Source organism: Lygodium microphyllum, chromosome 27 (genome assembly GCF_053477565.2).
Source record: "Lygodium microphyllum isolate KBCC chromosome 27, Lygodium_microphyllum_v1.1.10, whole genome shotgun sequence".
NCBI classification, from domain to species: domain Eukaryota; kingdom Viridiplantae; phylum Streptophyta; class Polypodiopsida; order Schizaeales; family Lygodiaceae; genus Lygodium; species Lygodium microphyllum.
In genome coordinates, this window is record NC_141161.1 from 58143153 (window position 1) to 58157262 (window position 14110).

Genomic DNA, 14110 nt, shown 5'->3' on the forward strand with positions numbered 1-14110 from the left:
CTTTTTAGGATAATATCTAAAATATACTAGTTTTTTTGCCCAAAAATCTAATATTTTTGGACCATCCAAACTATGCACATTAATACTAGTGATTAATATGGCTCATAAGTCTCGTTCACATTGTGACTTCTGTGAAGGGTGGCTACGGTCCTTGTCAATCCGAGAAAAATGTTAGATTACGACTCTCCATTTATTTTAAAATATATTTTTAATTAAAGAAAAATTATTAGTTATTAATGTTAGTTAGTTTTTACCTTAGTTAGTCTTTAGTTAGTAATCTTACTAACTTATTATTTGACTAACTAAATTTTGAACTAATTGAGTAACTTTTATTGCATGGAAATATTACATCCTTCTCCCCTTAGAGAAATCGAGATGTCCTCATCTCAAGAGAAACTAGGGAAGACAAGCATTAATGGGGCTTGTTAGGGCCTGTGGGTTAGGACCCACCATGCATTTGCTACACTACTCTTAATGTTTCAGGTAGTGCAACTCATATTATTACAAGAGTATGATTTATTCTCAATATAAGTTGTGCTACATGTCGATTAAGCTTCTAGGATTTTAGTCCTCCTGATAAGGTGTAGTGGGTTCTAGGTCTTCGTCTTCATCTGATTCCTCTATATATCTATAGACTATACCTGTGTAGCTTCGTTTTCTTGGTGGCTCAATGTCTTCTAGAATTAGATCAGGGCAGTCTGCTTGGATGTGTCCTAGCTCATTACAGTGGAAGCATTAACGGTAGGGACATCTCCTTTGGATGTGCCCTATCTCTCCGCACGTATGGCATCTTTTATCCTGATCTTAGGAGTCATCTTTGCTACAATTACCCGATTTAAGTTCTTAGACGATTGGATTCTCTCATAATAATGCATCTTGCAAGTCTGTTGGATGCATTGCTTCAAGACGGTGGTTCAGAGAAGTATTCAAGCCATGGCAAAACTTGGATACTTGCTGTGCAATATCCATAGGTGGTGCATATTTTAGTAGCGTTACAAGCTTTAAGTAGTAAGATTCTAGGGTTAATTCCAGCTGCTTGAGCTTGAAGAAATCATTCATCTTCAAAGTCTGGTAGGTCGACGGAAGGTATCATCCACGTACAGCATCTTTCAGCTGAGCCCAAGTGACAATGGCTTCAGAAACACCTTGATCTTTGCACCATTGCTTCCACCATAACCGAGCCTGGCCAACTAGCTTAAGTTTGGCTATCATTGTTTGATCATGGAGGCAGTTCGTGAAGCAAAGAAATAATCATCCATTGACTCAATCCATATCTCCACCTTTGCTATAATGTCTATTCCTTTTCCATCAAATTCGGGTGCCTTAATTTTCTTAACAAGAAATTTCTTCTATTGCATGTCAGCATTCGTGGGTGCAGAAGGTGCCTGACAATCAAGCCATGCTACTCAGGTTATTTCTGTTTAGCATATGTCTATGAATCAAACATTAATCAATCATGCATCATCATGAACCTAGCTCTAATACCAACTATAACATGCTTGCCTATTGGCTGTTCAAGCACATTTTAGCAGTCCATTGAGAAATGAATCTAAGCATCACCACCTGGCACTCCCATGGAATGTTCTGGGGTTTGTCACCTAGGGTTTCTTGAGTCCACCTCGAAATGGAACATTCGCGGCCAAATCCAATAGGATCGACCTAAAATTTGGGTTCCTAGTCATTAAGGCCTCCTGAGAGCATTCTAGCATCGGGTTTTGGGCATCCTACTTTATGTAGAAATACCCAATCCAAAGTAGATCCATACTGCACTTGGTTTAAAGAGAATGGGAAATGAGAGGGATGCACTACTCAATCTCTCGACCCATAGGGAATAGTCTCATTCTGGTCCCCTAAAACGGCATGAATTGGGTTCTAACCCAACAATACCTAAAGTCAACCGGCGATCAATCCTTGTGAGAAGCCTCCCAGTTCTCTGGGACCACCCTGTCATAGGACAGACCCGTCGAGGATTCCATCCACCCGCTTCCCTTGATAGCTTTAGTTTTCTAATTAGTTCCTATCACATTTATGTGCGACATTTAAAATCAACTTCAGTAATTAAGCCTTTTAGGAAACATGGTTCATTCGCGTAATTTACAGCATAGACACAAAAATAAAACAAGCAGTCCTTTTGACAAACAAGTTTCTTAACTTTTCTTCAAGTTAATCTTCGTCTCCTACCCATACACGAGAATTATGTATCCCTTCTGTCCAACAAAAGTACCCGGTCCAAATCACATGGCACCAAAATTTCCATCCTTTATCTAGAATAGGATCTTCCAACGCCCTACATGTTGGGCTCACGGCAGTCTACAACTCCATTCCAGACTCGACAAGGGGTTTCTAGAGCTCCACTAACCCCAACAAACCTAAGAGTGAGGCACACTTTTCGTGGTTGGCCTTTTCACCACTCGACCATCAGTCTGTGAATCGAATAGTGTCCTCCTGAGGTAATCCACAGTGCGATCTTCGAGATGATCTATGTATGCAAAATATTCTTCCTTAATTAATTCAATTAAGAGTCAAGCATAATTAAGGCAATTAGCCCTAATATCATCTTCTAGGAAAACATTCATTTATTCCCCATGGCTACCTGTCATTACGGACCCTTGCCATGCTTTTACCATCAAACACAAGCACTTGGAATATTTATCCAAATCACAATGCAACAATCAGATGATTGTTTTTAAAAAATTTAGGGTATTGTTCAATCAACCATTCAAAACTAATTTTACTTTTCCCAAACAATACAAGAATAGACGCAATAATGATTCCGTCGCATATTCGCTCTCCCCCTTGGGATCAAAGAGCAATTCTATGCAAAATTTACTTAATACTTGCATGCACAATTTTTAATGTCATGATTATGCCATTTATAAACCTTGACCTATTCCTCCTTGTAATTTCTCTATCAACGAACAAGCCATATGCAACTAGGTGCAATTAACTTCCCTTGATACATGCACTTTGCAAGCTTGATCTCACTACAACGTATCGACCCAATAGCGACGTTTAAAGCGACGGAATTATTCATGGAAAAAATTATCCCCGTCATCGCTATTCGCATCGCTATTAGCGACGCGATCGATTCGTCGCTATATGCGTCGCTATTTGCATCACTAATTGGGTTAGCGATGAAAATAGCAACGCATATAGCGATGCAAATAGCGACGCATATATCAATGCAAATAGCGATGCTAATAGCGACGGTTGCAGAGTAAATTTGCGACGCAAATAGCGACGGTTACAGAGGGGGAAAAAAAATAGGTGGCAGGGCATACAGCCCTGCCACCCTTCTAGCTATATGCACTAAATATTCTTGCATAATTCATTTGCCAATGTCAGCTACGTCTAATGTCTAAAAATTGTGTATCAGATTATTAAAAAAAATTTGAATCCTTTGATTGCAAAAGCAAGATATAATTAATTCGAAAAGGTATTTCGCAAGGAGCTTTTTCATCACTTGCTTAGGCCCGAGAAGAAAAAGAGATTGTGATTACAAAAGATAGATATAATCAATTCAAAAGAGTATTAATCAAGGAGCTTTTTTATCACTTGTTAGGCCCAAGAAGAAGAGCTTCACTTCAAGCTTTCATTATAGTCAGAACCCTGAGGTATGAATAAGTCCCATTGATCTTCTACTTACTCCAACTTATTCTCCCCCTTCTCAAACTCCATTTCTTGAGCTCAGATTAGTTACTGTACTCCAAGTAGATCCATGAAACAAACAAATTTCTCTTTACCAAGTGATTTGGTAAAGATATTAGCTACCTAGTCTTGTGTCTTCACATGAAGTAGATCAATCTGTCTTACAAGTATCATTTCTCTGATGAAATCGTAATGAATCTCTATGTGTTTGGATCTAGCATGATAGACGGGGTTGCTAGTTAGTATCCATATACACCTCAGGTTGTATACATAACCCTCATGCTACTCCATATATACCTCTTCAAGCAAGTCACCATTCATGAATGCATTTTTGACATCCACTTTTCATAATTTTCGGCCCTTAGAAGCCACTAATGCAATGACTATTCTCACCATTTCCATCTTAGCAACCGAGCTGAAAGTCTCCTCATAATCTAGGCTGTATTGATGTGCATATCCGTTTGTAACGAGCCGGGCTTTATACATTTCCAACGAACCATCTGACTTGCATTTCTCTTTATAAACCCATTTGCTTAAAGACATCGAGTACCTCATCCTTGTACTTCCGAATGTACAGCCATGTGTATCAGTTGAAATCATCTATCCAACTGACACTAGATTCTTGCAAATTTCGTTCTACCATTTGTCCAATCGACAATAGATTCTTGGTAATAGAAGGTACACGTAGTACATAATGTAGGCTCTTCTTTCTATCGTCATAGCTGTAGCAGTCTACCTTCCTACTGGTGGGCTGTCTCACACTTGTGCCTGGTTTCCATCTCCTCTTCTTCTCTAGTGGTCATTGTGCTCTATGGGGAGTACCTATTGCTACACTAGAGGAGGCTCCACCTTGTACTCCAGGTGGCAGGCTTTGGCATGAGGCCTCTCCATGGCCAAGAAACGGGGACATGCTTGCTTGGTGCCTGCCATGCAAGCTCGAGGAGGGCAAGATGGAGAAGAGATAGAGGTTGGCTTCTCCTTTGTAGTTGTCCCCTCTCTTTTAGTGGATGTGGTGGCAATGGTAGTGGCAATGGCAGCTTCTCTCTCTCTCTCTCCCTCTCTCTCAATCTCCCTTGTGTTGATTTGTCTCCCTTCTTCTCTCTATACATCTCTTCATCAACAAAAATAAAAAGAGAAGTAAATAAAAGAGAAAAACAAAGAGAGAAGATATAATACATTTACCTCAAAGCTTGAAGAATCATCCTTTCGCGCTTCTCTCCTTCTTCTTCTTCTCCTTCACGGGTTCCCTCATTCTTCTTTGCAGTTGTCCCCTCTATTTTTGTGGTGGATTGGCGGTGGCAATGACCTCTCTCTCTCTCTCTCTCTCTCTCTCTCTCTCTCTCTCAATCTCCCTTGCGCACGTTGATCTCTCTCACTTTTTCTCTCTATACACTCTTCATCAACAAAAAGAAAGAGAGAAGTAAAGAAAAGAGAAAAACAAAGAGAGAATAGATAATGCACTTACCCCAAGCTTGAAGAAGAATCCCTTCGCGCTACTCTCCTTCTTCTTCTTCTCCTTCACGGGTTCCCTCATTCTTCTTTGCAGTTGTTCCCTCTCTTTTTGTGGTGGATTGGTGGTGGCAGCGACCTCTCTCTCTCTCTCTCTCAATCTCCCTTGCGCATGTTGATCTCTCTCACTTCTTCTCTCTATACACTCTTCATCAACAAAAAGAAAGAGAGAAGTAAAGAAAAGAGAAAAACAAAGAGAGAAGAGATAATGCACTTACCTCAAAGCTTGAAGAACAAAGAGAAAAACAAAGAGAGAATAGATAATGCACTTACCTCAAAGCTTGAAGAAGAATCCCTTCGCGCTACTCTCCTTCTTCTTCTTCTCCTTCACGGGCTCCCTCCTTCTTCTTTGCAGTTGTCCCCTCTCTTTTTGTGGTGGATTGGCGGTCGCAGCGACCTCTCTCTCTCTCTCTCTCTCTCTCTCTCTCTCTCTCTCTCTCTCTCTCTCTCTCAATCTCCCTTGTACATGTTGATCTCTCTCACTTCTTCTCTCAATACACTCATCAACAAAAAGAAAGAGAGAAGTAAAGAAAAGAGAAAAACAAAGAGAGAATAGATAATGCACTTACCTCAAACCTTGAAGAAGAATCCCTTCGTACTTCACTCATTTTTTTCTTATTCGGGAGTTCCTTTCTTCTCCTTTACACTTGTCTCCTCCCTCTTCATGGATGGTGGTAGTGGGAACGGCTTCTCTCTCCCTCTCTCTCTTGCTTGTTTACAAACTTGTAAAATGCCATGCTCGGGTTTTGACAAATTTTTATGAAGCCCCTCTCTCTCCTGTTTTTTATTTCTCTCCATCTCTCTCTTCCTTCCCCTCCCTTCTTCTCTCTATTTCTCTCCCTCCTTCCCTCCCCACTCTCACTCAACTCATCTCATTGCAAAGACAATCAAATATAGAAAATAAAAAGCTTAAGAAACAAAGATATTGAAAGAAATGTCACCCCACCTCTCTTTATCTCTCTCTCCCCCCTCTCCCTTTACTTTTCTTTATTAACCTTCTCTCTCATTCTCTCATTGTTTTTCTATTTCTCTCTCCCTCTCTCTCCTCTCTATTTTTTCTCTCTATCTCTCTTTCTCCCTCTCTCTCTCTCTTCTTTTCACTCTCCTTCCTCTCTTTACCTCACCCTTATTTTCTACGTCCTCCTCCTCTCTTCCTTCCCTCTCCCTCTCTCTATTTCTCTCCCCCTCCCCTCTCCCTCTCTCTATTTCTCTCCCCCTCTCTCTATTTCCCTTTCTTTGTTTCCTCTCTCTTTGTTTTTTCCCCCTCTCTCTCTCGTTGTTTCTCTCACTCATCCTCTATCCCTCCCTTCATCTCTCATTTCTCTCTTCCTCTTTCTCTTTATTTCCTTTCTCTACCTTTTTCTCTCTCTCTCCCTTCATTCTTCTCCCTTCTTTCCTCCCTCCCTCTCTTTCCATGTATCTCTTTGCAAAGAAAAACAAAAAAAGAAAACAAGATAACACAAAAATAAAGCAAGAAGAGGCAATGTACCTACCTCAAAGACTTGAAGATGAAACCCTTTGTACCTTCTCTTTGCACCTTCCCTCTCTTCTCCATTGCACACTTCTCTTTCTTCTTCATATATAGCGACGGCAGCATGGTGATGAGCTCCTCTCTCTCTCTCTCTCTCTCTCTCTCTCTCTCTCTCTCTCTCTCTCTCTCTCTCTCTCTCTCTCTCTCTCTCTCTCTCTCTCCCTCGCAAAGCTTTAAGCTCTCTCACTCTCTCTTTCATTCTTTCTTGCAAATGTTCTCTCGACGAATGTTACGCTCGGGTTTTCGAAATTTTTTCCCCAGACCGACGTTGCTATTTGCGTCTCTATTTGCATCGCTATTTGCGTCTCTATTAGCGTCGCTATTTGCATCGCTATATGCGTCTTTATTGGCGTCGCTATATGCATCGCTAATATTAGCGACGCAAATAGTGACGCTAATAGAGACGCAAATAGCGACGCTTTTAGCGACACCGCCTTTTTGCATCGCAAATGGCCGTCGCTATTGCCCCATTCCCTTGTAGTGTCTTTTGACTATGTGAGATGAAATTTATCCCTTCCCATGGCCTATACTCGTGCATCATAGTATGGGGCCTAGCGTATCTCATATGAGAATCAAAACAAGCATCTATCCATTTAGAAATACATTACTTACGACGGGAATTACAATTGGATTAACAATGATGCCTTTGCCCAAAGCCTCGTTGTTGGTTGTAGGATGATGTCTTTGCCCAAAGCCTCGTTGTTGGTTGTAGGATGGCCATCCACACGCAACATTCTTCACTTAGAGGCCATCGTCCGCCGCAAGTAGACTCAAGAGATTAAGAAGGCGGAATAGATTTGAGATGGGAGAGGATAAGAGAAGATGGCTAAGTCGAGGATAAAGATAGAGAGAATTGTGCAACCTCTTGGGGTAACTCCTCTCTCTCTCTCTCTCTCACAATATCTTAGAGGCGGTATCCTTCTCTCTACCTCTCACTCATAGCCTCTCCGGGTCTCCTTATGCTCTCTTATGCCTCCCCATAGCATTCAAAAGGAAGAATCTAATGGTTGCATTGGCTCCAAAAGGGTGGTAAAACCCCAAGAAACTTGTTTAGAAAGCTCTCATTTCACTCCTTGTTTTCTCTGTTTGAAGTGTTGTCTACTGCTTGTAGACTACGATTGCGACACATGCGATTTTGCCAATCACTTTTCTTTATTTTTTTCTTTTTATAAAATCTCCAAAACTAACTAAAACACAACTTGTTTTTTCTTTTAAATGAATTTTAGTTCTATCTTTTTTAGGATAATATCTAAAATATACTAGTTTTTTGCCCAAAAATCTAATATTTTTGGACCATCCAAACTATACACATTAATACTAGTGATTAATATGGCTCATAAGTCTCGTTCACATTGTAACTTCTGTGAAGGTGGGCTACAGTCCTTGTCAATCCAAGAAAAATGTCACATTACAACTCTCGATTTGTTTTAAAATATATTTTTAATTGAATAAAAATTATTAGTTATTAATGTTGGTTAGTTTTTACCTTAGTTAGTTTTTAGTTAGTAATCTTACTAACTTATTATTTGACTAACTAACTTTCGAACTAACCAACTAGCTTTTATTGTATGGAAATATTACAGGTGAGAGGGGGGAGAGAGATTGACCATATACAAGGATGGAAGTGAGAGCTAGATGTAGCTAGAGGGGAGTCAAGGTAATCCATAAGGTGAGGGGAGGCGGGATATGGTTTCTTTTACTCGCTCACCTTGCATCTCCTTTGAACAAGTGTGGGGTGTCTATTTGGAAGTATCCCAACTCATCACACTAGAACAATTAGGACATCTCTTTTGTACATGCTCCATCTTACTACAATAAAAGAATTTGTGGTTTATGTCAATTGCTAGATGTAGAACTTTCTTACTAGAAAACTAATCATCCATGTTAATTGTTAGATTTAGAACCTATTTGCTAGAAATGTAGTGATCCATGTTTTGAATCCTAACCTCACCATTGGTCTTGACCTTGAATCCTTCTCCATGAAACTCATGTCTCTTGACTTCTTTAAGAGAATTTCCTTCCCTTGAAGTGTAACCTTGGTGTTTATATGGGGTACTCAATAGTCATAGTTATAAATTCTAAGGGTGAAGCCACCCACCCAAGAAAACCTTGTATAACATATTTAAAAATTTAGAATCTCTTATCCTTATGTTATCAAAATTTTGATATTTTTCCTCAAAGTATTCTTTCTTGATTCCACAATTGCAAAAACTTGATTGTATGTGTGTATGTGTGTATATGTGTGACACAAAGAGAGAGTGTGAATGAGAGAGTGAGGGACCAAAATGATGAAACCTTTTCTTGTTCTCTTCTCTTATAGTTTTCTACTACTACTTCTTCTTGCTTTAGCATATTGACTAAAAGAAGAGGGGCTTCTTGCCATACCATGCTATGATGAAAGAAAGAGAGATTATGTATGGAAGAGAACGAGGAACTAAAAATGAGAAGCTTACTCTTCTATATTTATTTTCACTTTCTTGGTGGCATGGGAGGTTAGTGGATCAATTCCAAATTCATGACTTGAGAGTTTGAGAATAAAACATTGAATTGGTGGGACCATTAAGATTTCTTTTAATAGCAAGAATACAATGAGAAATGTAATATCGATGAACTAACCTTTGAATCATTTATTCATTCATTCATTCATGGGGATTGAGTGAGAAGGCATAGATGGCTTGGAGCTAGAGTACATTTGGGCTATATCAAAGGTAGCTTAAAACTATTGAGAGAAAGTAAACTCTTCAACAAGTGAGAGTCTATCAAAGTCCCATCTATTCCACATAAGCAAAAAATTGGTTAGAATATATCAAGTTCACATTCTATTGCCAATGGAGATATGCCCTTGTTTAGCTTTTGTATAAGTTATTTTGCAAGGCATAGACCAACTTTATGCTAGTAGTAGAACACACTCCTTTAGTTATCAAAGTAAACCTTTGATAGATTAGATCCCAATGTCTACTTGGTTGCACACTTGCCCTAGATAGAGTTTGTCTCAACTATGAACTACCTAAAGGTTCATCCTTGATCACACTAATCACAAAACTAGGGTTTAACATTGTTTGTGGCCTACACATGATATGGACATTAGTGATTCTAGGTGATTCCATCAACTTCAAAGTATTGTGTAACTTTTATTTAGTTACCATAAGGTCAAGAGTGAGTCAATCTTATATTTTTTATTTGTTTCTAGATGTTATCATTCTTTATTCAAGTAAACTATGTAATGATCTATTTTGTTTGATCATATAGGAGGCTCAAGGGGACCCCAAAACATATAAGTGCACCATGTGTGATAATACAAGGATTATTATATTTCAAAAAATGTAAATAAAATTTACAAGATTATAGAAAGACCTATTTTATTGTTTGCAGCCTAAAAAAACTTGAGTATACTAAATGAAAGGGGTCATTTTATTACCTTATAACATGTAGGTTGGGACAAAAAATGCATATAAGGTGAAGTTCACCGAGCTCAACAATTACTATTTAGATTTGTACAAGGTGCAGTCAGCAATGGTAATGTACTACAATATGTCTGTTACGGAATGTAATGGTAAATTGCAGTTTGTTATAAAATTGGATGAAAATGAGGTCATCAAAGGAGTAAATCTTGAAAGAATTAGTGTAACTTTAATGAATAGAGCTTTACAATTCGAGAGAAACAAACTAAGGAACTTTAGTGTTCAATCCGAGCGCCACCTGTGGTGGCTCATTGCATTTGAAGTTCCTAAGCCCCTCTTAGAAGAATGGAATAAGATTTAGTGTATGTTCTAACATCTCTCAAGTATTGTAGAAGAGGATTCTATGTACTCTCCCTTAATCAACTTATAGTAGCTTGGCTTTGGGAGAGTATGCACATCTACTTTTTGGGTGGAGAAGAAATTAAAATGGAAACAAGAAATAAGGCTAGCCCTTTGAATTCACAAAAATATTAAATATCATATAAGAGATGCTACATGCTCTTCTAAGAAGCAAATAAGAGAAAACAATGTGTGCTCACAAGTACTATAGAAGATGCTGCTATGTCCGCTCCATTACCCACCTTATGGGAGCTTAGCTTTTCAAGAATACAAAATCCTAAATTTTGACTTGAATAATGTTGTGTGGAGGTAACTAAATCATCCATGTGATGCTAGGGGACACTTTTTAGTACCCAATTCTTACACACACACACACACACACACACACACACACACACACACACACACACACACACACACACACACACACACACACACACACACACACACACACACACACACACACACACACACGTACACATGTACGCAAATTAGATAATATGTATAATTTTCATGGAACCTCTAAAATTTGAGTTGATGCTATTTAACTTTGAATCTAAAAAATATTGGTTGGTTCATAGTATTGTAGGGGGTTTTTAAAAGTTCATGGAATCTATGGGATATAGATAGTTATTATTGGTGCACCTATGGAGATAAGAGGATGCTACATGATCTTCTTGGAAGGAAGTACAAGGGAGAACAATATGTGCTCTCAAGAATTATAAAAGAGGATGCTACGTAATCCCTCATATTCAACTTATGGATCTTCGCTTTGGGAGAGTATGCACTTTTACTTAATGGAGAAGATGCTAAAAAGAAAACTAGAAATAAGGCTAGCTTTTTGAAATCGCGAATATCTCAAGTGTCATGAAAGACAATGTTATGTCCTCTTCTTGAAGAATGAAATAAGGGAAAACAACACGTGCTCTTAAGTACTATAAAAGAGGATGTTGTACTCTCCCTTGTTTAGCTTATGGGAGCTTAACTCTAGGAGAGTACACACTCCTAACTTTTGACTTGAATATTGCAATATGGAGTTAAGTACACTATCCATGTGACAATGGGGATGGTTGTTGTTACCCAACGGTTCTATATGTAAATACACACACATATACATGTATCTCTATGTGTGTGTGATCCACATGTACATGGTTGAGAAACTAGCAATTCATATCCATTACAATATATTTTCTTTTTCCCTTGCATACATCAAATCTAATTATCCTATGTTTAGGATAATTGGCATGGTGATGCGTGTTACTTTTTAGATGGATGAACAAGTCATTATATTTTTAATAGAAAATTTTTAATGTATTAAAATTAAAAAATAAATTGTGCATACGCTTTTTATCTTAGAAGCCTAACCAAGAAACTCACCTTAGGTAATATGCTTAATCTAGGAAGAGCCTCAAATTTTGAGTAAAGGATATTTCATTTCAAAGCCTTGAAAAATGAGTTAGTGCTAATGGTAGTGTGTCAATATTGTTTTATGTGCTTATGAGCCTACACCAACCATATCATATGGAATGCTAAAGATCAAAAGAATCCATTGATTCCTTCAGAATGAATCCATTAATCATTTAGATAGACATTCAAAATCATGAATTAGATATGTTTCACTATTGCTTTCTTTTTACCTACTTGTAAATGCATTTAGCGTAATCACAATGCTTCAATGGTTCCTCTAAAGAAATATTTATTTTTTGGTCATCAATGGCATCCTAACATCAAGATTGTGCATCACTAAATCTTGGGGAGCTCACCCTAGGTAAGTTATGGAATCATATAAGAGCAAGGGAGGGGATCTTTACAAAAATTACATAAGCATATACATAATGTGTAGGCCCCCACTAATTTCCCCCTCCAACCTTAATAGTAAGGAGGGTAGGGGTGTGTGTGTATAGCCCTTTCCTTCAATGTTTAGGAGCTTATATATTGACAAATTTAGAGGCATGAACAATTGTTATACATTGTGTCACCATCAACCTACCCTTGGCACCTCAATGATTCATACCAAAGAAGGCACAATAGTATATCTCATTAACATTACAAATACATAATTCTTGCATTAGAAATGTTTTGGTCTTAGCCTCCATGTTGAGATATCGAGCTCCACTCGTGATACGCCAGGGTGACCGTTGTATATTTATGTCACCGACTTGTCAGTTGCAGACGCGGTTGGTACACCGCCCATGAATAATAGCTACATGATAGCTATCCTTATCTACTCTAGTTCGTGGCTCAGTTAGTATGCCACCTTAGTTAGTTGAGTTTGGTTTGAGACCCATATATAGGGTTCTTCTATTTCTTTGTACTTGAGTTCTTTTGGCTTACACAACTAAGAAGAGGAAAACTGTTTTCAGCCTCCACCCTTGTGTGTCTTCCCCCATTGTGCAAGCAAGAAAGCTTCAAGCGAGACTCCTTCCTTCTCTCCCACAATCTTGACATGGTATCAGAGCCTTGTTCGTGGTAAGGAGCTCAAGAAAGCAAGCCAAGCTCGCGGTGGTCTGGTAAGAGGAGCAGTGTTGCTTTCATTTCCTGTTTTGGGAGCAGATCTCTGCAGGTAGCACAACCGGAAATTGCAGGAGTGCATTGTCTCAGGTTGAGACGCCCTTCGCGGTGAAGCAAGAGGGCAGTATATGCTGCGGGAGAGGGCTTTAGCCCCTGGCGACCTTGTTTTTTTGATTTGAGGCCATTTCAGGGCCTGTTTTGCAGACGGAAGTTTTTCTGCACGCACTCAAGAAAAGGCTCAGTTTTATGCTGTGCGACCACTGTTCTACAGGTCGGTGAAAAGGTACTGTAGAAATTGCATCGTATGCTTGTGTGCAGAGACATTGGGAGTTTCAGAATCATCCTTGGTTCCTGTTTATGCAAAATCGTCACTAGGAAGTGACTGTGTGGTCAAATACCACTTTCGCCAGTTTTGCAGATTTGCCCTTGTGAGGGTGAAGCTGTGTTTTTTGCAGTGACAGAATTTCTTGCAGTATTCTGTAATGGCGTCTGATTCTCTTTCACAGATTGTCACTGAAAAGCTTGACAAGAACAACTTCCAGGCATGGAAGTTTAGAATGACGAATTTCCTTATGGGAAAAGGATATTGGGAATTTGTTGCAGGAAATGAAGAAGAACCAGTTCTTCCTGATGTTCCCAATCAACAACAAATGCAGGCATTTAAAACATGGCATGAGAGAGCCAGGAAAGTTATGTATTGGCTGTCTATCAGTATTTCAGACTCTATGATTGTGCATATTCAGGATGCAAGTACGCCAAAGGAGGCATGGGATACTTTGTCAAAAATGTATAGCACAAATACGCAAGCCAGGAAAATGCAGCTCAAGCAAGAGTTGCATAATGTGCAAAGAGAAAGTATGAGCATCAACGACTACCACATGAAGGTGAAGAAGATTGCAGATGCACTTGCTTCCATTGGGTCGCCAGTGGAAGATGATGATTTAGTTTCCGTGACCTTGAATGGTCTAGGAAAGGATTATGCACAGTTTCGGACATCCATTTCAGTTCGTGAAAGATTTCCTGATTTTGAGGAGTTGATTGCTCTTCTAATTTCTGAGGAACAGAGAAATGGTGGTGCATCTTCTTCAGGAGGAACTTCAAAAGAAGCTGT